Here is a 20730-nt window from a genome sequence, read left to right as displayed (position 1 = left end):
TCCCCGTCCCCGTCCCCATCACTCCCCAGTTAGAAGCGCCTGCAGCGAGGGTCGGGCTGCTCGGCTCCGTGCAAAACAAGGCACACGCGTTTATAAGTGATGAGCTTAGTTGGTATTGTAACCTAGCATAGGTTAGAAGAAAATTTATTCCTTTTCCTGGCCGTCCGCAGCCCCCTCCCCCGTCCCGCACTTTCGGCCTATGAGTCCAAAGTGGAGCACTAAAAAAATTGCAGTTCTCCCTTTGCCAGCTCCAGGCACAGCGATGCTCTGGGTTTTGGAGGCATTTCACGTGCCGAGCTTGCGCTTGGACGCGTTCTCGCACAAGCAAGCAGCCGCCTGCCTCGCGTCCTCTCTTCTCCGACCCCCAATCTCTGCCCCCCAATAACCTGGTGGCAGCAGATGCCAGAGGCACCAACTGCTTTTGAAGAAAATGCAAGAGGTCTTGCAGAAACAGTCTATTAACCTTCTCAGAAGAAATTTCTTATTAAGCTTTAGGCCATAGTGAACGAAGTATTTATTCCTTGTCTTTAAAAAATAAGTTCTATCCTGAAGCTTGTGGAGATCTCATTGTTTTGAAAGAAGTGGATGCGCAATACCTTCTGCTAAGATCTGTATCCTTTGCCAGGTTTTAACTGGGGCAAGCTTTGTCCTTTGCTGTTGCTGACCTCATGCTAGCTGGTTTTTAGTGTGTGTTGAAAATGGCATCCTTCAGTTCATTAGTCTTAGGCATAAAAAGACATGTCTTCACCAGTTTTAGAATGTTTCCTTTTTATTCCTTTGAATGCTTTCCCCCCGTATTACAAAGACTGCCTGTATTTTCTTTGCTGTATTTTACATTACATGTTTTCCTTTTTTGTTACACTCTTTGAATTTTACTTTTTCCTTCCAGTTTATGCTTTTCCAGCATTCTTAATATTTTACCATCCCACACATGCCCATGTTCACACACTTTGTTTCTGCTTTTCATAATTGGCTATTTTCTACAGATTCTTTTAATATCTTTCTTCTCTTTGTGACGTATGTGTTATCAAATGTATAGATACCATTTTAGTTACATAAGAAGTAGAAAGTCCATGTACTCTGGCTTAGGGCTTAATTTACTAGTATAATTATATCAGTATGATATCGTAATATGGGGTTGTAATGTCTGCAACTGAATGAAACTCAAACTTTTCCATTCAAGAAAAGAATATACCACAGTGATGAGATCTGGGACGCTGCTGCCAAGTCCTTGCTTTTCTTGATTCATAGATGCTTTTTATCGTAGATCCCTCTGAATTGTGCCACAGGAGTTTGAATACTGGTCTTTCACATTGTAGATGACAGAGGCAAAATATGAAAAATGTTCTGATATTCCCTATAATTTGTCATTTCTAGTCTTATGAAAGCATAAGCCCCAATTACACCTCCTTTAACCGAATTGCTTCCTGGGCATTTTACTTTCATCTGGAAGAAGAAAAATCACCCAATTTAGGGTAATTAGTACTCCATTTCAGATATTAAGACTTCAAACCTGTTAAGGTTTTATTTTCTTCTTGACATTTAAAAGAATAAACAAGCCTGAAATTTTGGGGGAAAAGCATTGGTGAGCCATGTGTAAGGTGCTCAGTCTGTTTTGGGTGAACATAGTTATTTGGTAGGACCCTGAGTATTCTAGTGTTGGGTTATGCTGCTGTTGGTTGCCACACCTAAAGTGGCCAAGCTCACCAAGCTCTGGAAAAAATATCAGATGTTAATCTGATAGTGAAAAATACCAGTAACTGCCTCTAGAAGGAACCACAAACTGTATTGCTAAGCACCAACTCTGAATGTTAAGGGAGTTTCCCATTCTGCTACTCACAGAACCGTGTTTCGCAATTTCGTCACCCACTCACTGCAATTGTCAATAGACTGAGCAAAGCCAGATGACATTAGATACAAATCAAACTCCCTTGAGCTTTAAAATTTAAATCTTTACAGATGGTCTTAGCTTCAACAATATCCTGGAAAATGATTTACTGGTATCAGTTCTGTTGGTAAATGTTGAGAAACAAGACACAGATATTAAGGCCAATGATCTAGATCCAAATAAGGATTGAAGCACCTAAATTCCCGGACTCAAGGACTTCAATTGGGAGCTTAGGCTTGCTATGCAGTGCATGTCATGTGGGGAGCTAAGCAGCACATGATAGGATCCATGGCCATCATTAGTCTGTGCAGGAAGTTGGTTATAGTTAGCAGACTCAGTATGTATTTGGGTAGGGCCAGGTAAACTGAAACACTGGGGACAGCGCTGTGGCCTAAGTATGTTCTTACAAGTTCTCATTCTGTATTTCAGAAGCACATGTGTCCACTTGAGATCCACAACCCACAGATCTCTCTCAAAGTTTGGTAACATGCTTTGTAAAACATGGCTAGAGAAGATTCCAACAGACTTCAGAGGACTGGATCAGACATGGATTCAGTTTGTTGAGGGTATCAAACTCATACCTCCTAACAGTGAGGTAGGTGACCTGTAGGGTAAGAGTAATGAACATCTCTCGTGTTGAAGGTGCATTTTTGTAGCAATTGTTTAATGTAACATAAAAAAATAATTAGATTACAGTTAGACTAGCTTAGACAAGTAGACTTGTTTAGATTACAGGTCCTCTAGATGTATGCCTTTTTTCTAACAATGGCCATGACCTTCTGCATCTCTCTGCATTTGCTCAGCGAAATGAAGGCTTCGTTGAATCCTGCAATCCTCTCCAACCTCAGGTGAGAAATGTGGTAGTTCCTGTCTATCCCTCTGTCCTTGCAGGGCTCTTTCTTGTTACTCTGTCCCATTGGACTCCTTGTCTGCCCTCTCGCAGAGCATAAGGCTGCACATCTGACTGGTCCAGCTCAGTAACATGTCTACATGCCGGTGCTCTGCTTGTTCCATTCCTTACCTTCAGGTCTTGCCCAGAAAGGATGTCTCTTATCACCAGACAAGAAGGAATCACAGTGGGCCAGCTTGTGTTCTGAGCTAGTTCTTGAGGATTTTTCCTGGGTGGCCGTGGCCAGGGTTGTATTTGTGGTATGATTTACACAGTCTTCTGCATCATGCCCTTGCAGTGATAGGCAAACTCAAGTTCAGCTGTACACTAACTGAGGCATTCCTGCCTCCCAGGAAATTCCTTCTTAAGGATTTGATTATACTTTTTGCCCCTACAAGTCAGTAAGAATGGCAGACAGAAGAAGTAAGGATGGGGCAAACTTCTCCCAAGCTCTCCCAGCCTTCTCCAACCCCCCCTTTGTGGTTCAGGGTCTGGAGCCAGGTCTAATTCACCAACAGATTTATCCTACATGTGTCTACCCATTCTTCCCTTTACTCATATTGGTTTTTAGCCCCACAGCAGTCTGTGACAAGCAGTAGAATCTCCTTTTGTTTTGAACCTGCCTCATTGTAATTTCATTTTATGTGCCTTAGAGCTTGTATTGAAAGAGACAGAAACCCCCTTTCCACTCCCTTATTTGTGCCACTCATGACTTTTAAAGATCTCCATAACATCCCCTTTACGCAATCTGTTTTCATACTGAATTTTACTCAGTTTTGCCCCATATTAAAGCCATTTTTGCAAGCTTCTGTCTTGCAAGCATAGACAGGATTACTCATCGCATTTGCTAATTGTTAGAGTTTCTTTTTGCAAGTCATTCTTCTTTTATAGAAATAAATCCCAAATTATGTGCACTCATAAGACTTATCCATAAAAATAACTTGCAGAATCTCTGATACAGGTCTAGTATAATATGTCATCATTTAATAAACCAAACTAGTAAATGAGGAGAAGCACATTTTTTCCAATGGTTCTTAAACATATCTGCTGACACCAGAGATATGGTGATTTTCAAGACTCTGCAGATTGTGGAAGAAACAGAGTTTTAAGGAACACAGACTCTTTTGCATCAAGCTGGATCACTATCATCTTTCATCTGCCTCAAAGTTTTCTCTTTCCTCTGTTTCCAGTCTTCACCCATCAAACTCTCAGTCTCCCTTCCAAAATACATCCTTTGGTTCTCAGCTCTGTCTCTACATATTTTTTTCCAATCTCCTTCCCAGGCAAACCTAGCTAATTCAACTCCCATGACTCTGTGCATCCCATTCACATTTCTCACACAATGTCCATCTCTTTTTTTTCCTAGTGAATCCTGGTTTGCTCTTAATTTCCCCTGAGAGGTCCTAATCCTGTTATCCACTCTTCTTTATGTCAAATTCTCTTTGCCAGAGCAATTCTAATTTTTACTTCCTGCCTACTTGGTCACAGTCCAGTCTTTCCTCAACGATTCTCAGCCATGGCTTCACCCTAGACCAGCAGTTTTGGCTTGGCCTTTTCCCCCTCATTTGGTCAAGCTCTCAGTCCCTTTGTATGTAACTTGGGTGGCCTCTGCCTCTGTGGCACTTGGGTGCAGGCAGGGACAACGCTGAGAGAATGGCAGAAATAAGGTACTGTGGCCCTCCAGCTGGTCCTTGGATGGCCTGAAGGGGTCAAAGCGTGCTGTCTCTCAGGAAGGACAGCATCCATACAGCCTGTTCAGTGAGCCAGGATTTGTGCATTTTAGTGGATAAACTTGGGTTTTGTATTATGCAGTTACAAACAGATTTATCAAAGGTTTGTGACTTTGACAAATTTGAGCCAATTTTCACAGTAGGAGCAGAAGTCGTGTCCATAGCTCAAATGCTACTTGTGACCTTATCAAACAAATCCCTGCTCTAAAGCCAAAAGTAGTAAAAATTAAAAGGGTTATGAGCAGCATAGCAGAATAGCAGATTTGTCATAGCTATATTCCCTAAAAGAATGCAGTTTAGGAAATTTCAACCCTAAATTTTAAAATAAGCAAAGACAAGACAACAAAGAAAAGCTCTTCGAAATTTGAAATCAAAATCTGTTAATAAAAACTGACTTTGATACCAGGTGATGCTACAGTTCTTCCCAACAATTAGGGCTGTGTTCACAGTGGAAACACAGCTGAAGGATGAGTTAATATTTCCATAGAGAAGCCTGAAAAACCTGGGATCATTAAAGACCTGGGAAGAGAATGAATGTGATGTGCCTAGATACAGATATAGCTGCTTGTGTTTAGCAGAACTAGGAAAACCAGTTGAACTGTATATATGACTGTTTAGGGAAGAGTTATTTATCTCCTTCCATCTAAATTTTTTGTTCTATACTACCCCCAACCACCTACAAGGGTTTTAGTCGTAGTAAACCAGCATTTCTGCATGGACAGTATGGCTTCAGTATAAAAAGACTGTAGCACAGGAGTATTTTGCTGTAGGAATTTACACCATTGTTGCAAGGTTGCCTGAGTCTGGCTGTATCTTATGTGTGTATCTTGTCCACAAAAGAAACAGGTAGGCTTGCTCCTAAGGTTCTGCAGCTTTAGGAACACTGGGCTCAAGATACAGGCTTCCCATCTGCTGTTGTACAAATTATTTTGGTTTCCCATTTATAGAGTTAAGTAATACTTATCTCACAAAGTCATTGTAATGGCAAATTAAGTTTAGAGTAAAGAGACTCTTGTGATCAAGGGATGACGTGAAATCTAAGTTTGCCTCTGGACTGCAGACCTGACATTATATCTCTGTGCTTCTGTCCCCTTGGTGTAAAATAAGGATAATATTTCCTCCCCACACCCTTTGTTTGTTTAGATTGTCAGTAGAGCTGGTTGGAAAAATTCTGACATGTTTTTAATTGAGCATTTGCTGACTCATCAAAATCTAGTGTTTCAATGAGAACCCTACTCAGCTTCCTGACAGCTTGCTGACCTGGATCCTTGGCAGAGATCTGGGAAGTGCTGGGAGCTGTGGCTCTCAGGGCTTCCAGGCTCGTTCTTCCTTGATAGCTGGAGCTCTCCGTATCCACAGCTGTGGGACAGCCTGCAGCGCAGGGACTCCCATTGCCCACGGCTCTGGGGCAGTCCACCTCCAGCTCCCTGGAGCTGCACTTTCACACTTTTTTTTCTAAATAGGGTATTGCTCCCAACAGAAGGACATGTAGTAACAGAATTTTTTGCAAAACAAAGTTATCCTTCTCTATTGAACTTTTCAGAGCAGGACCATTTTGCTTTAATGCTGGTAAGTTACATAAGACAAACAGAAGTACAGCCCTCTGCTTAAAAAGCAATAAACTATGTAGAAAGAAGAGCGGCACAGCAGTTAGTTAGTCCTTTTGCTTCCTCCCACAATAATTTTGTCACAGTTTCTAGTCTCAGAACACTGGAGACAGTGCTAAAGACATTTGACTACACATGAGACACCGGTGTAAGAACACAGCTAGAAGCAGTTGGCTGATTTTCACTCTACCTACTCCTTCTTCCTGTAAAGAGTAGGTGATACCCTTACCCTGTAAAGGGATGGTAATGTCCCTACCTGACATTGTAACACCAAGGAAAAACAGTATTAATGTTTGTATAATATACCCTGCATCAGCAAAACTAGTCCCTGTTCACCTCCAAAAGAATAATCTGAGACGTAAAGCAGTCAATGACTTTAAAGAAGATTCACACATGCAAAGTCACAATTCTATGTATGTTCACCTGTGATTTGTGAATGAATAGATGTAACAGGATAGAGGGTTGCCCACTCCTTGGCCATAGGCCATTTTTATCCCTGTATCAGGGAAATAAAAATAAAATATGCTGATATATTAATGGAACAACCATCTCAATGCCCAAAGACACTGATGGTAAAATTGCCAGGCCTAAAATGCCTGTTGGTGACTTTGGCAATGACTTTCTGTCTTGAGACAAAAGCATAGAAATGCAAAATGACACATTTCAAGAGATTAACAACTTCAAGCCCCTTGCATTAAGAAAAGCTAAGAATAGTTACTTCATGTTTTACAAATGCTTTTGCTTAGAGATAGAAGAACCAAGCAGCCATAAAGGGAGAATCAAAATGATAAACCAGGTGTGAACACCCAAGACCACTGGATCAAAGCAACAAACCCAGCACCACTAGTATTCTACCTGAGTAGACTTTTTAAAAGGAATAATGTGTAAAAATAAGAAAATAAAAAGCAATATTGTTGTCTCAAAGGTGGCTGCAGTATCCTAAGGAAGGACAATCTCCCATATACCCTGTGGACTGTAAAAGTGAGGACATAATATGCTGTAGATTTACTCTTTGTGAGATACATCTAGCTCCTCCCCACAGACATAATCATTCTGTTCAGAGTTCTGGAGAACAGAAGTTAGAAACAGAGATGGGAATCAGCATCACAGGCTGCAGAAATTATGTTCTTTCTCCAAAGGGGCCTGCAGGGAGATGTACTGGTACAACAGAGATTGCTAATATAATCCAGAGTAAATGCAAGTTATCCAGTTCTACCTTTGGCAATATCAAATGTATTCATTTCCCATTAACCTACTTGAAATGCCTGAATGGAGGAATTTATTGACTTTTTAAATTACTATTTTTCTACCAGGAGTGCTTTCATGGTCTACTGAGGATAGGCAGAATGTGCTGTGTGCATGAAGAAAACAGATAACATTGATTCTGCAGCTTGCAAGGTTTCAGTTATACCAATATATGGTCAATACATGCTATATTTAGGAAGAGTATTCTGGATAGTCTTTCAATATGACTTAACAGGACTTAAGAATCTATTTTTGATGGAAAAAATTACTGAAGAGACTAGAATTGCTGTAAAAGAGGATAAAATGCAAATTGCATTTTAATATTCTTTAGTAAGGTAACTGAAAAATTGTAATAAGAGTTATCATCTTCACAAGAGGACTTGATACAGTACCAAATGCAAAATTAGTAATTAAAGCAGAGAACCTGAAGATCAGCATTAGAACTGTAGGCAAGGTGAGGAACTAGCTGAAAAGAGAACTACTGTGAAATCACAGTTCCCCAAAAACTGGTCTTGAGCCTGATACTCTTAAATGTTTTCCGTAATGACTTTGCCACAAAAAGTAGATGTGTGCTATTGTCCTTTCTCAGTGGCACAAAACTGGGTAGCTGGTGAGGACAGAGGAGGTAGAAACACCTGACAGTAATGGCAGTGGCCCATCAGACTAGTGCCTGGGGTGTGCTGGTTCATGTGCAGACACGGTGAAGTTATTACCAAAGCTCCACGCTTACTGAGAGAGAAATAAAGCCATCATTCCTGTTCAGTTGCTTGTCTTGCTCATTTTGACATGGCTGTCAGTTAAGCTGGAGGCAGAGTTTCCAGAAACACAGTTGAGGGAAAGCTGCAGAAAATTAGCCTTACTTACGTTTTTATCTTGTTGTCTGCTTTGCCAGTTCTTTTTCGAAGTATTTCATAACCATACGGATTCTTACATTAATATATTAAGTTACAATTTTTTGTAAATATAGTGGAATTCTTTTTGGCTACACAATAACATTTGTGAAAATTACCCCCAATACTCCTTTTGTAATCCTGTGGTGATGTATTATTGTGATTTAACTTCGCACTTCACGTCTAGCCGAAGATGCCGGCACACTCCTTTATGGAATGTGTATGTATTTTTCTTTCTGAGCTAACAAGCAAGGTCACTCTAACCTTGCTAGGAAAGTGGAGCCTTTTCTGTTTATGGGCAGAATGATAATGCAGTTCTTGTGTATCAAATAAATGTCTTAAAATTACATCCTTCTCAGTGCAGCTCTGTAAAGGCAAAACACTGAAGGTTAACAGGGTAGATGAGAACTGGAGAAATGGAAGTGGGATTAAATGTAATTGTGCAAAATGCAAGTCAATGCCCTAGAAGATTAATACTAGGTAATTCTGTTAGATGACAGAAGCTTATCACTTGGGAATGAGATCTTCCTAACAGGTGCAGAGAGGCAACAAAACCTAAGTAGTTTTAAGATGGAGCTTGATAACTTTATAAATGGATTAAGACATGGTCCTGAGATAGCAGATGACTGGGATTTGATGACCCAGATAGTCCTTTCTTAGTCTGTGTTCCCTTTTTGGTGGTAGTGCTGCTGGAGGAAGAGCCAGTTGTCTCTGGTAGGATGGAGAGGTGCATATAAGGAGCTGTGAATCAGGTTTCACATGTTTTTTTAAAGGTCTAGGGACTACTCAAAACCCCAAAGAAATAAAGTTTTCAGACATATGTGAAAGAAAACGTTCTGGTCTCATACAATAAGTCTGTCTTGTCCTTGTGATCCAAATTAAGGAGAGGATCTTGGTCCCTAGGCCAGACCATCTGGGAAACCAAATTAGGGATATCTGGTAAGAGCACCTGGTGTGGTGTCTGGTGTGGAGCAGGAAAGCTGAGTAGGTAGTGGGAGAAGGGTGTTCTGCATCTGTGTGGGGTGGTGGTGTGTACCCTAAAAGGTTTTTCTAAATCACAATTTTGAAAAATCAGACTCTCCTTATGTATAAAGAAAAATCAGAAAAAAAAAGTTTATTTCTAGAGATTTACAGGTTGTTGAAAAATGTCTGGCTGATAACCAGAGGATCAAAATGCCTGAGTCACAGGGATGGGATTTGTATGCAGCACATACATAAGCACTTAAAAACCCTAAAGTTGATCTCCTAATTACATGTGGCAAGAACAGGAGAAAGAAGTCATGTATCATTTTCAGAGTTAGAAAATCCTTAGATTATACAGACAGAGCGGTAGGATTAAGACTTTTCTTTCTGAAGTATAATTACCAATTATCCAAATTTATCCTAGGACATTTGCTAGTGGGCTATAGTAGCCATTTACAGTATCAACAAAAATATACACATAACATTTCCTGTTTTTTAACATTTTTTGTTGTAAAAAAATAAGGAGCAGCCTTACATTAATAAATACTTCAAGCCATGCATTTATTTCCATATAAATTCACTTTATTTTAGTCAAGCAATTATTTAAATAACTTTTCTATCCTTTTAAAGTAAGAATCAAAATACTCTGCCCCACACTGATGAATACCAGTACTCTCATTACTCTCATATTTGAAAGTGAATAATATTATACATCTATTTAACAGACAGAACTTTTAGGAGCATATGTTGCCTAACATTCACAAATGTAAAACATTTAAATGAAGAAAAGAATGAATGGAATTCCTTTCACACAATTATATCGCTATAATTAAAGACAGAATATATATTAATAATTTCCTTTAAAACCAAAAAGGAACTTTGAAATCCCACAGGTCATTAAGTTGGCAACTCATTAAAAACAAGGCATTTCCCATGCAGCAGCACAAGTGTACTCCTTAGTTTCACAGAATCCAGTCCTGTAAAACTAAAGTTAGATTCATAAGAAAAAAAAATAAGTCAATGGAAGTGATGAACACAGTTAAATTTCCATCCTTCTGTTGTAATAAGCATATAGGTATATGAACAGATAATTTCCAAAGTGTTTCATCAGTCAGTGCCATCACAGAAGATAGATAACGTTCATCTAACTTGGCTTTGAAAATATAAAGAAACAAATATCGGCAGATCATGTAATATCCCATTTCCAGCTGAAGGGAGCCATTTCCAGCATTACGTTGTGATTTTTTACTTTCTGTCACTGTGAGAGATATTGTAATCATATTCTGGCCTGAGCAATTTACCAGAGTCCTGAAACTTTACCCAGAAACTCTTTTCTCATGGGAACTTGTTTAGGGAATCTCCAAAGTCCTAATTATTTCAATACAGAGAGCCTCTGTGGTTACACCACCTACAAGAAAATTGCAAAGGCTTTTAATGTATCGTTGGCCTAATCCCAGGTACAGTCAGGAAGACATTTCTACTTGTTCATGCGATTGCAGGAATTTATGTCAGTGATGGCCTTTTCTCGGATGTGTTTGGCATTGATCACACACAACAATGGTGAATTGAGCTACATGGTAACTGAGTTATTCTGGGGCTTTTTCCTTTCGGGCAATTCTACAGAGGCAGTAATTTTAAGTAGGATTTAATTAGAAGTACCGTGACATGTTTTGATTGTATTCACACTGGGTGAGGAATGTCCCTTTTCCCCCCGTTGTGTTGAAGCTCTGAGTGCCTGGCTCAGCAGGGAAGGGGCTGTGGGAAGTGATGACATTTGCTGTAGTTTGGTTATTATTAGTGCTGCCCTGCCAGGGACACTGTGAGTTGGCTGACAATGATATGGTGGCCAGAGTAAACCCTCTGAAAACCTGAGATCACAGCAACCCTTCCAGGGGCTTTGTGGAGTCTGAGAGATCACCATGTCAGCTGTCTGCTCCCCTCAGGGCTTACCTCACCACCCTGCCCAGTCTACCCTGTCTAGCAGGTTTAAAGGACTTTGCAGATCCAGGGCAGCACACATCCCTCCTCCACAATCTTTCATAGAGACTTTCTCATTGCCAGGGCGAGGTGGGAGGATAAATGCACTCTGAAGCAATATAAACCTCCAAGAAATTGTATTGATTTTCCCCAACCAGTTTTCAATGGAAGGCTTGCCATTTAGGAAAATGGATGCTCATTCATCTCATTAATTGCACTGTGTAGAAACTCTCATCTTAGTCCTTCACAGTCTAATGCTAAGGATTCTGATCAGACTTTTCTTATGGGGCAATTTCACAATATAAGTTGGGTGTGGAGCAGGCCGGCTCCCCACAGCCCTGTGCTCACACACTGCTTCCCCGAGCTGGGATTTAGATGTGACCACAAGACGATCAAGGAGATGATTCCACAGAAGATTAACCCATTGAAACAAGAAACAAAGGCTAATCATTCTCCCAATCAGCAAGCTGATCTATCTCGATGTGCCAATACTGGATTGGGTCCCCTGCAGAGGAGGTGGTGAGCCCACCCGTTTTTGGCAACAGTCAGCCATCACAGCCACTTAGTGTGATCTCACTCCTCTGGCTAATGGTTTCCTTTGAAGAGGCAAGAAGTTTAGGTTCCTTCCCACTTGCTGTGGATTTCCCAGGGAGACTGGTGTCCATGTTCCCATTTTACTGAAATTATCAGCAAGAGTCTCGTTGCTGCCAACAGGAGAGGATTTGAGTTCTCAGACAGCATTTCTTATAACAAAGATGGGTATGGAAGAAGCAACTGACCTTTGTGCCTCGGAGTGGGACAGTGGAGAGTGAGATGTGACAGAAGCAACTACAAATTAAATGAAGTTTTAAAAATAGCCCATGAAATTGCTGGGATTTCACCTTGATATGATGAGATTTTTGACAGTGGCCCTGCTGAAATTAATGGAGATTCTCCTTGTATTGAGCAAGATTTGTATTCTGTCAGTTTGTGATCACCCAGATACATTTTCTTTGCTCCATTTTGCCAATTTTATTTTCCTTTTTGCATTCAAACAAAGATTTCTTTCTCTCTAAACATTGCTTTTACTGCCTTAGGAGCATTGCCAAGCTTGTGCCCTTTTTAATTCTTTGCAGCTAGGCTGGAGCTTTTAATTCATGATATTTAAATAACATTTCAGCTTGATCATTTAACTCTTTCCTATCTCAGCTTACTTCCAGATCTACATAGTAGATCTTACCTAGAAAAGTATTAAGGCTTGAACCTTGAACCAAGCCCTTGTAGCATATTACTTCTGTTTGGAAAACATGCATTTGGCTTTTGGGTTCTGTAAGAACTTGCTCCATGCCAAATGGGAGCAGTGTTTTGAGTTCAATACGTTAGAGCGAATTGCATTATATCCTACAGAGATAGGGACATGCAGAAGAAAAACACTGCACAGAAGGGAGATGAATAAAATTGCCAGTTCAGAGGCAGTGGCTCATATAATGACTATTCAAATGAATGCTCACTAGTAAAGGAACTCCACTTGAAAAACAAGATTGGAAAGAGAAGAAACTGGGCCGAGGAGCATGAGTGCTTACAGAGTACTTTGTGACAATAAGACAGAAGCTGTAATTTTTTTTTTTTTTTGACTTCACAGAAATTCCTGGGATTATGCTGTGTAACTTCAAGTGCACCATGCTGCTTGGTGCATTCTTAGTGCTCTTTCCAAGGAGGAAGGAGTGTTGTATATCAAAGTTGTGGTTATTTCTTTACCTTTATTTGGGATTATGTTCTTACTGTCATAACGGCAGAATCATTTTACTGGTCTGCTGGTATAGGCATCTCAATTCTCATTTAAAAATACCCTGAATGAGAATATGTGCTGGCCACTACATTGAGAGATCAGGCTTGTCTTTATATAGAGGTATTCTGTGATGTGTAAAGCATTTCTAAGTAGACTACAGAGCTCTCACTGATTGGATGACTTGGGTTTTTTTGGTTGATCAGCTGTGATAAAGGTTTGTTATGTTCCCACATTCTGTCTGCAATGGATTTGAGAAAAAGAAATATTCAGTCCCCTCCACAATGTGAAACTACCAAAGTCTTCAAAGATTCTGTCAGAGGTGGTTGTGCAGAGAGCTCACTTTTCCTGTGCACAGTCAGAGCTTCTCTATGATGAGGAATTTTCCATTATCTCAACAGCCTCTTTATCTGGACCAACTAAAATTGAGTCAATGTAAAAAGGAGGTATTGTTGAAGTGAGCCATACTTTGTTCAGTGTACAAGCATTTAAGTGGGTCCAGAGTTTGCATATCATGTAACAAATCTGTGAACAGGCCGTGATAGTAATACTTGTGGAACTGTTGTTTTTTTTTAAGGAATCAGCATTTTGGTATTGCATGTATCACAGACAATTTGCATTCATTTTGTATACAAATTTGCTACTGCATAGATACAAATTTAAAGCTATTTTGATTTAAAGTGTCAAAATAAAGCAAATATGAATTCCTACAAGCATCTCAGCTTGTTTTTATGTGTGCTAAACCATATACTAACCTAATACTGTGCTCTTAGCATTAGGAATCACACACTTTACACCTTATACTATGGAGGTTCTCTGAGTTACTGGAGTCCTATGGGGTTAGGACTTTCTCTTCTCATGCTCCTTGTTTACAGAAAGTCATTGCCATCTAATATTAGGAACTCAACATTCCTGCCAGTTCCTGGGTCGAATTTAAAAATGTTTGTTTTGAAACTTGTCTTTCATTACTGCTCATCTAGTTTTCTGTAGATATGTAGCCATGCATAAAATCATCTCCTCAAACTGCTCTGTACTTTTAAAAAATATAATGGCATAATGTGATTTTCTGTTTTCATATTTTTCACATGAACATTTTTCTGGGCTATGTATAATAAATGGTTTGGGTCTCTCAACTGAGCTGTTCTACTCCCTGCGCTTCCTAAATTTTTGTGTGAAGCCATTCCCTGTTAGCTGCATTTTGGAAATTCCTGTTCATTAGTAGGTACATGATCTACTGTCCCTGAGCAAATAATTTATCATCTTCTGTAGTGATAAACTCCAGTTTTTTCTGATTGTCAGTTTCAAATATCTTCACATAATGGGTAAAATAGATATCAGAGATTTTTTTAAGTGAAAGCAGTGTGGTTGCTTAAGGTGAAATAAAAAAAGGGAAGATGGAGGAAATGAAGGATAGAATGGCAGGACATAATTTGCCATTAGGTGACGCTTTTTTCCCCTTCTTGTCATCAGCTTTCCGGTACCGAACTCGCTTCAGAGCGACCTTACTCTTGGCCAAAGCGGGAATTCCCGTTCGCTGCCGCCGCCTCCTTGGCGGTGCCTTGCGGGCCGCGCTGGCAGCGGCCCCGCGGGCGGGCGGCAGGGGGCGCCATTCCCGCCCGGGCCCTTCCCGGGCCCTTCCCGGCCCATTCCCGGCCCCTTCCCGCCGGCCCCGGGCCATGGGCGGTTTGGCGCAGGCCGGCGGCTCCGGGTCGGGGCCGCTGGAGGCTGTGCCTGAATGCGAGCGAAGGGACGTGTCCTGCTCTGGTGTTTAAAACAGCGCCCGCCGAGCGCACACGTCCTGCACGTAAGCGCGGCCGAGCCCCGCCGTGCGCGGCGCGGAGCGGGAGCAGCGCTGCGGGCAGGAGCAGCAGCCCCCGCGGCCCGGTGGGCTGAGCGGGCCGGGACGGACCGCAGCCGGCTGGCGAGAGCCGCCGGGGGCATCACGGACATGAACTCCTGGCGAAGGACGCCTGACCCTTTCCTGACGCGAAATTAGCCCGAGAGCCGCTGAAGCTCTGTCTTGCTAAACTCGCCTAATATACATATTTCTGAGCTGTGATCTAGCATTATTCCCAGGGGTTCTCCAAGAAAGGAAGTGGAGAATGTTCTTTTCAAAAGCATGAAGTGGGAAAATGTTTAGAACTATTTATAGCTGCACTTAGGCTGTGGAAATCCCAGACATTATAAACTATTTATAGTTATTCTCTGGGTTAAAAGGGTGAAGTCAGAAATCTTATTGAAAAAGTTGCATATGCTTCTTATCCATCAGTTAGATTAAATGAGACTTCTGAGCGCGGGATGGAGCTGGCTGAGATTGATGAAAACTAGGAGGAATCAAAGATGAGGTGGAAACACCAATTTGGAGAAATGCACACCCTATGTTGTGGAAACAGGAAGGGCCCTGTGGCACCTGTGGACTTTGCCCAGTGCCAAAGGGTGATAGGAACACACACGCTCACTCTTTAGCTGTGGTTGCTGACAGCAGGTTAGAGTTTTCCACTGCCACAGGCTTCTCCATCCTGGCTGTTAGGGGAATCCCATGCCAGCTGCCAGCATGTTAGAGCTGCTGTTTCTGCCTGCTTTCGTGTGTCAAATCTCTTTATGCTTTAAATCCTTGTGAGTCTGTGCATGAGCCTTTTCTTCAGCGAGCTTACCCAGGCATCAGGAGGTGCCAGGAAGGGGCATTATTTTGTACCTTCTGGCCATGCTGCCTCAGCAGCTGGGATTGCCTTCATGCAGATGGTGCTGGGCTGGGCTGCAGGGATGGTTCCTTGGGCTGGCTGGGGCCTCCCATCCTCACAGCACCTTGGTGACTGGCTACATTTCTAAAATAAATCATCTCAAGCTTTTCCTGCTTTTGTCAAAATTGTCTGGACCAAGTCTGAATTTGCTATAAGTGATTAAAGAACGCCATAGGAATATCTCTTTACTGACAGTTGGACACAACCAGCAGATGTGAACTGACCAAAAGTGCTGTGTATGACATGAGAAAAATGCTGAAATGCAGCTCATTAGAACAGAAATACCGTATCAACACTCTTAGTGTAACTAAACATTTAAGGGAAAGCTTTTCTCACTGTAACCTGCATAATGTCAAACATGAAATACCAGTGATGTTTGCATCCCACTGCTGTGCTTCTCTGATGAAGTGTGCAAACCAATGCTGTCTCTTTAAAACTCCTGAAACCAAAATCATAAAGCATTATTGTTATTATTATATTTTTAAAAAATTCTCCTATCATCCAACACTTTTTGCTCTGCCTGACTAGAGTATCTGTCAATTAGTATCACCAATAAATGGATTATTTCAAGTATTGTAGGAGGTATCTTAGTATCTTCAGAAGAAACTCACTTTTCTTTGAATAGTGGATTTAAAAGTCTCATTTCAAAGGAGAGTGTTCTGTTATTTTTGCTCCAAGCCATGCTTCTCTTTGGCCCTGCCTAATGCTGAAATTTGTGCCAGTGTCTCTAAATCTTGTATCGTTTGCAGTTTGCCATGACTTTAGGGTCAGCAAAGAGCTGCTGTGTGGTGACGCCACTAATCAGGTAGGCAGTAACTTCCTACTTAAAATGGGTTTTTGTTTGCTAGTGCTTTTGTTGGTCCTTCCAGCCTTTTGGACAAGTATGTGTGGGTGTCTAGATCACCTTCTGCTGGCAGTCTCTGTGAATAGAAACATGGGGTGTACAAACAAACATGTACAAGCTACCTGCTTGTTCTTCTGTTATCTTACCCTCCTTTCCCCAGCTTGGCTCTATTTCTCTAGTGACCCACAATGGATCGTACAAAAAGGTTTCTTGGAATGAAAATACCCTTGGAAGTTAAGGTATCCTTTTCCCCCTCCCCACCTCCCTCTTCAGGTAGAACAGGTTTTGTAGATGACACTGCAATTACACGCTGATGTACACACAGAATAACTCCCCCAGGTCAGGCCACAGCCTTCATTGTTGAAAGAAGAAAGCCCTAGAGTTCAACTTCATGCACTCATGCCTTTACTACCCTTCATGGTATGAAGGGCTGATGACCAAAGCTGAGGTAAAGTTGGTTTGAAAAAGTCAAACTCCAATTTAGGAGTGAGTTGAATTTAGGATCTAATTTGTCACAACTGGCATTTTGATAACTCCATAAATCATTTTATTAGCACTGCCATGATTCTCCTAATGATTCAGCAACATCCCACAGCAAAAAAATCCCCAAACCAAACTAAACCAAACCTCCAGACTTCTTTAAAGGTTGCAGATAAACTTCTGTTTTAATAGACAGACCTACCAGATGGCAGTAATGGAGCCATTTACAGCCTTATTAGCAGCCACATGTACATTACTCAGGAATTCTCTATGACAATCCTGAGTGTTTCTAAATGGTATTTTCAAACTAATTTCTCTTATTACAGTATGCCTCCCTTCTTTGAAATCACAAATTCATCAAGAGTTGAGGTAATTTTCTTTCCATAAAAGACAGAAAAATGTTTTACAGCAAAATATTTTTAAAAGCCCAAACCAAAACAAGATGTAAAATAAATAGCATCATTTGTCCATAAACCACCAGACTGTTCTGTAGGAGCAGTGGATAGACAGGGCCTGTGCTGATTCAGTTTGAATGTAGCCCTTTCCCCTTATTAAGGAGACCACAGGTCAGTGATGAAGAATCTCTGACCCTCTGTGGTGCAGCAGAAATAAAGTATGGAAATAAAGTTTCTCTTGGAATTTTCTAACTTGCAAAATGTAGCTATCAGTTTTCAGGTATTCAGTTACCTGAATCACGGGCAATAATAATGGGACGGAAATCACTTGTGAAGAGGCAGATACTATTTTCCTTGTGCAGGTCATGCAAAAAAGCACATCTTTGCAAGTTAAAAACACACATTGCTTCTAGGTACCCATACTGATATTCTGCAGAAAGAGTTTATTAAGTCTGTAAATATAGCTGGCTCATTGTACAGATTATCTCACTATCAAACTCACAGCGAAGCACTGTTTTACGTCACTGACTACCAGTAATAGAAATGCAGAAGCAGAGGTGTTGAGTTTAAATGTCAGCCATGACCTGAAGCTCTCAGCATTTTCCCACACTCAATTTGCAACATCCAGTTTTCCTGAGAGACCCCTGTGTTTGTACTTTCCTTGTATAACTTGGGATTGGACATTTGTACACCATTTTTTTCTCTGTGGTGGAAACTGGAAGTCTAGCTTAAGAATATTTATTCTTACTAGGGAGTAAAGTAGCAATTTTCTTAATGAATTGCTGGTTTTACAGGGTCCAGCTACTAAGATAGAAATGAAAAAAAGATAAGACCACTGATAAGAGTAAATTGTACTAGTTACAACAAAACAGAGCTCTTGTTCCTACTTTGAAAAAAGCAAAGATTTTCTTACCTCAGTAACTGAAGTTAGTTCTGTCAAAAATAGAAAAGCAAAAAGTTATCAAGTTGAGATCAAGTATGGCTTTGGTTATTTATTGATAAGTTCACACTCTAAAACTATTTTTTGGTTAATTGGAAAGAATGCTGGTATTATTTTAGATACAAACAGTAGTATTAATCAGTAGCTACCATCAGCTACTAAGACAATGGCTCCAGGGTTTAAAAAAAAAAAAAAAAAAGTATAATTATTTCAAGTACCTAGCTGTTACAGAAATGTCTAATTAACAAAGAAGGAGACAGGAAAACTTTCCAAAGCTTATTCATTAAGGGTGAGTTACCACAATCTGTAGCACTGAGTCCGAGCACTTGGCAGGAGAGGCTCAGCTACAAGGAACACACTTCCAGTGAACACCAACAAATGAAAAAGGCACTCAGTAGTGATTTCTCAGCCAGATGTTTCTTGGTTGTGTTGCAGGACTGTCCAGTGCCGAGCCTACTGTTGCCCGAGCCCGTGTGCTGTGGAATGGCTCACACCGGGAAAGGTTGGGTAGTGGCTGGGCAAAGCTGTTTCTCAAATCAGCCACCAAGGAGTGGCATTGCAGGAGGGACCATGGCATGTCACTGACAGGCTGCTGTTTGCATCTCAGCACGTGAGAGCAATATACCACTTTCAGCTTTCCCTGGGACAGCAGCACCGATCTCTTTCTGAATACAGACACAGAGAGGGAGTCCTTGTAAGTGAGCAAGCTCTCCTACGCACTGCAAGCCGCAAGGAAATACCTTCTGTGCCAGGAAAGTAGGCAGAGCTGACCACTTTGCTACTCGTTTCCTATGGTTATGTACTCATCTCATAGTCTGGTCCATGAAGAGAGACAGGTTTGTGCTATTGATATTGGAAGGCATGGTCTTTCAGCAGTGTGGGGAGAACAAAATAGGGAGACACCCCTTATTTGGTGCAGTAAGGGTGGGACCACAAAGTTGTATTGCTAGGATTATTTGGATGCAGACTTCCACCTCCAGGGCTGGAAAGATGATGGTTAGTTAGGATGCGTATGCTTAAGATTCAACCTGTCCTATTTCAGGTTGTGACTATGACAGTCACAACTGAAGCTGTAGCAGACTTAGGTGTCATTAGTTTCCTTGAACTGTCACAGCCACAGATGCAACACACATCTTATCTGCTGCCCTGACTGGATGTAGTGGGTCATTGTCAGGATGTTGTCTCTCTGCAATACTGCAAACCAGTGTAGATCACCATACTCATCACTTCCAGCTAGTGTTGGAAGGGGCATAGTATCTTGTACTGCTGCCTGGCAGCAAAAAAGCCAGGAAGCACCTGGAATTGGTGCCATCAAGATTGAAGGAGTCACCATGCCATTCAGCAAGATTATCCAACCTCCACCAATTACTACTTCAGTTGTTTCTAAATCCATATGAACTTTTAACATCCACTAAGTTCCTCAGCTTGATCCTATGTGGTGTGAAGAGTAACACACTCTCCTCTCAGCCATCTCTTTTGAAGGCAGGAGATTCCCCAGTTTATGCAATCATTTCTCATACAGAGGACACTAGGTAAGTTTGGCTCTGCTGTCCCTCTCTGAACCTTCTCAAATGTATCTGTTTAGACACAAGGGGAACAGAGCTGAATACCTGTGTGCTGGGAAATGCAAAGGAAGATGCTGCTAGTTGGCAGGAAGAACCTTTCTTGAATTCAATGGGCAGTCAGCTTCTGTATTACTTAGGCCTTTAGCTCTCTAATTTAGGCATAAGATAAAGCTTCCCAAGATACAAACCTCTCTTCATTAATGATATAATCTCCTGGAAAACTTCATTTGGATATTCAGACAATCTTTATTAGGAGTCTTTGTGCTTCTGCTGTCTTTGTGCCTACCTACACTTTTAACTCATGCTCTAAATTGCATAGATAGCAATTTTAGTGGTATGAGTAACCCTCATAAAGGTATACAGAGAACTGAAGACCTGGGTGCAAAGCCCTTGTTAGCCTGGGCAGATCCAGGCTCAGATCTCCCACGAGCTTCTGTAGCTTCATAGTTTGTGTGTGGCTCACTGCTGCTGGTCTAGGTATGCAAAAGATTCCAAATGGGAAGGTAGAGGAGGAGATCTGATTCTGTAAGGAGGGGCTGTAATACAGTGCAAGAGAGTACTGTTTGGAAACGATGGGTTTCTGTCTCTCATACAACACTCTTTAAATGTAATACATATAAAATATCACCACTAATATCAGGGGAAAAAAAAAAACCAAGAAAGCACAGGAGGAGAAGAGGCTGGATAAAATCAGGGCAAAGTGAATCTCAAGTTCTATAGCTTCAAATTCTTTTATTTGCATCTATGCCTTTTAATAGCTTCTGTATGGGTCATCAAATATTTTCAACATCCCTGCACTTAAGAAGGACAT

This window comes from Corvus kubaryi, unplaced genomic scaffold (assembly GCF_017639235.1).
Source record: "Corvus kubaryi isolate FWS band 111438036 unplaced genomic scaffold, C.kubaryi_AGA036_p1.0 split3-73, whole genome shotgun sequence".
Lineage (NCBI taxonomy): Eukaryota > Metazoa > Chordata > Aves > Passeriformes > Corvidae > Corvus > Corvus kubaryi.
This window is presented reverse-complemented; position numbering follows the sequence as displayed.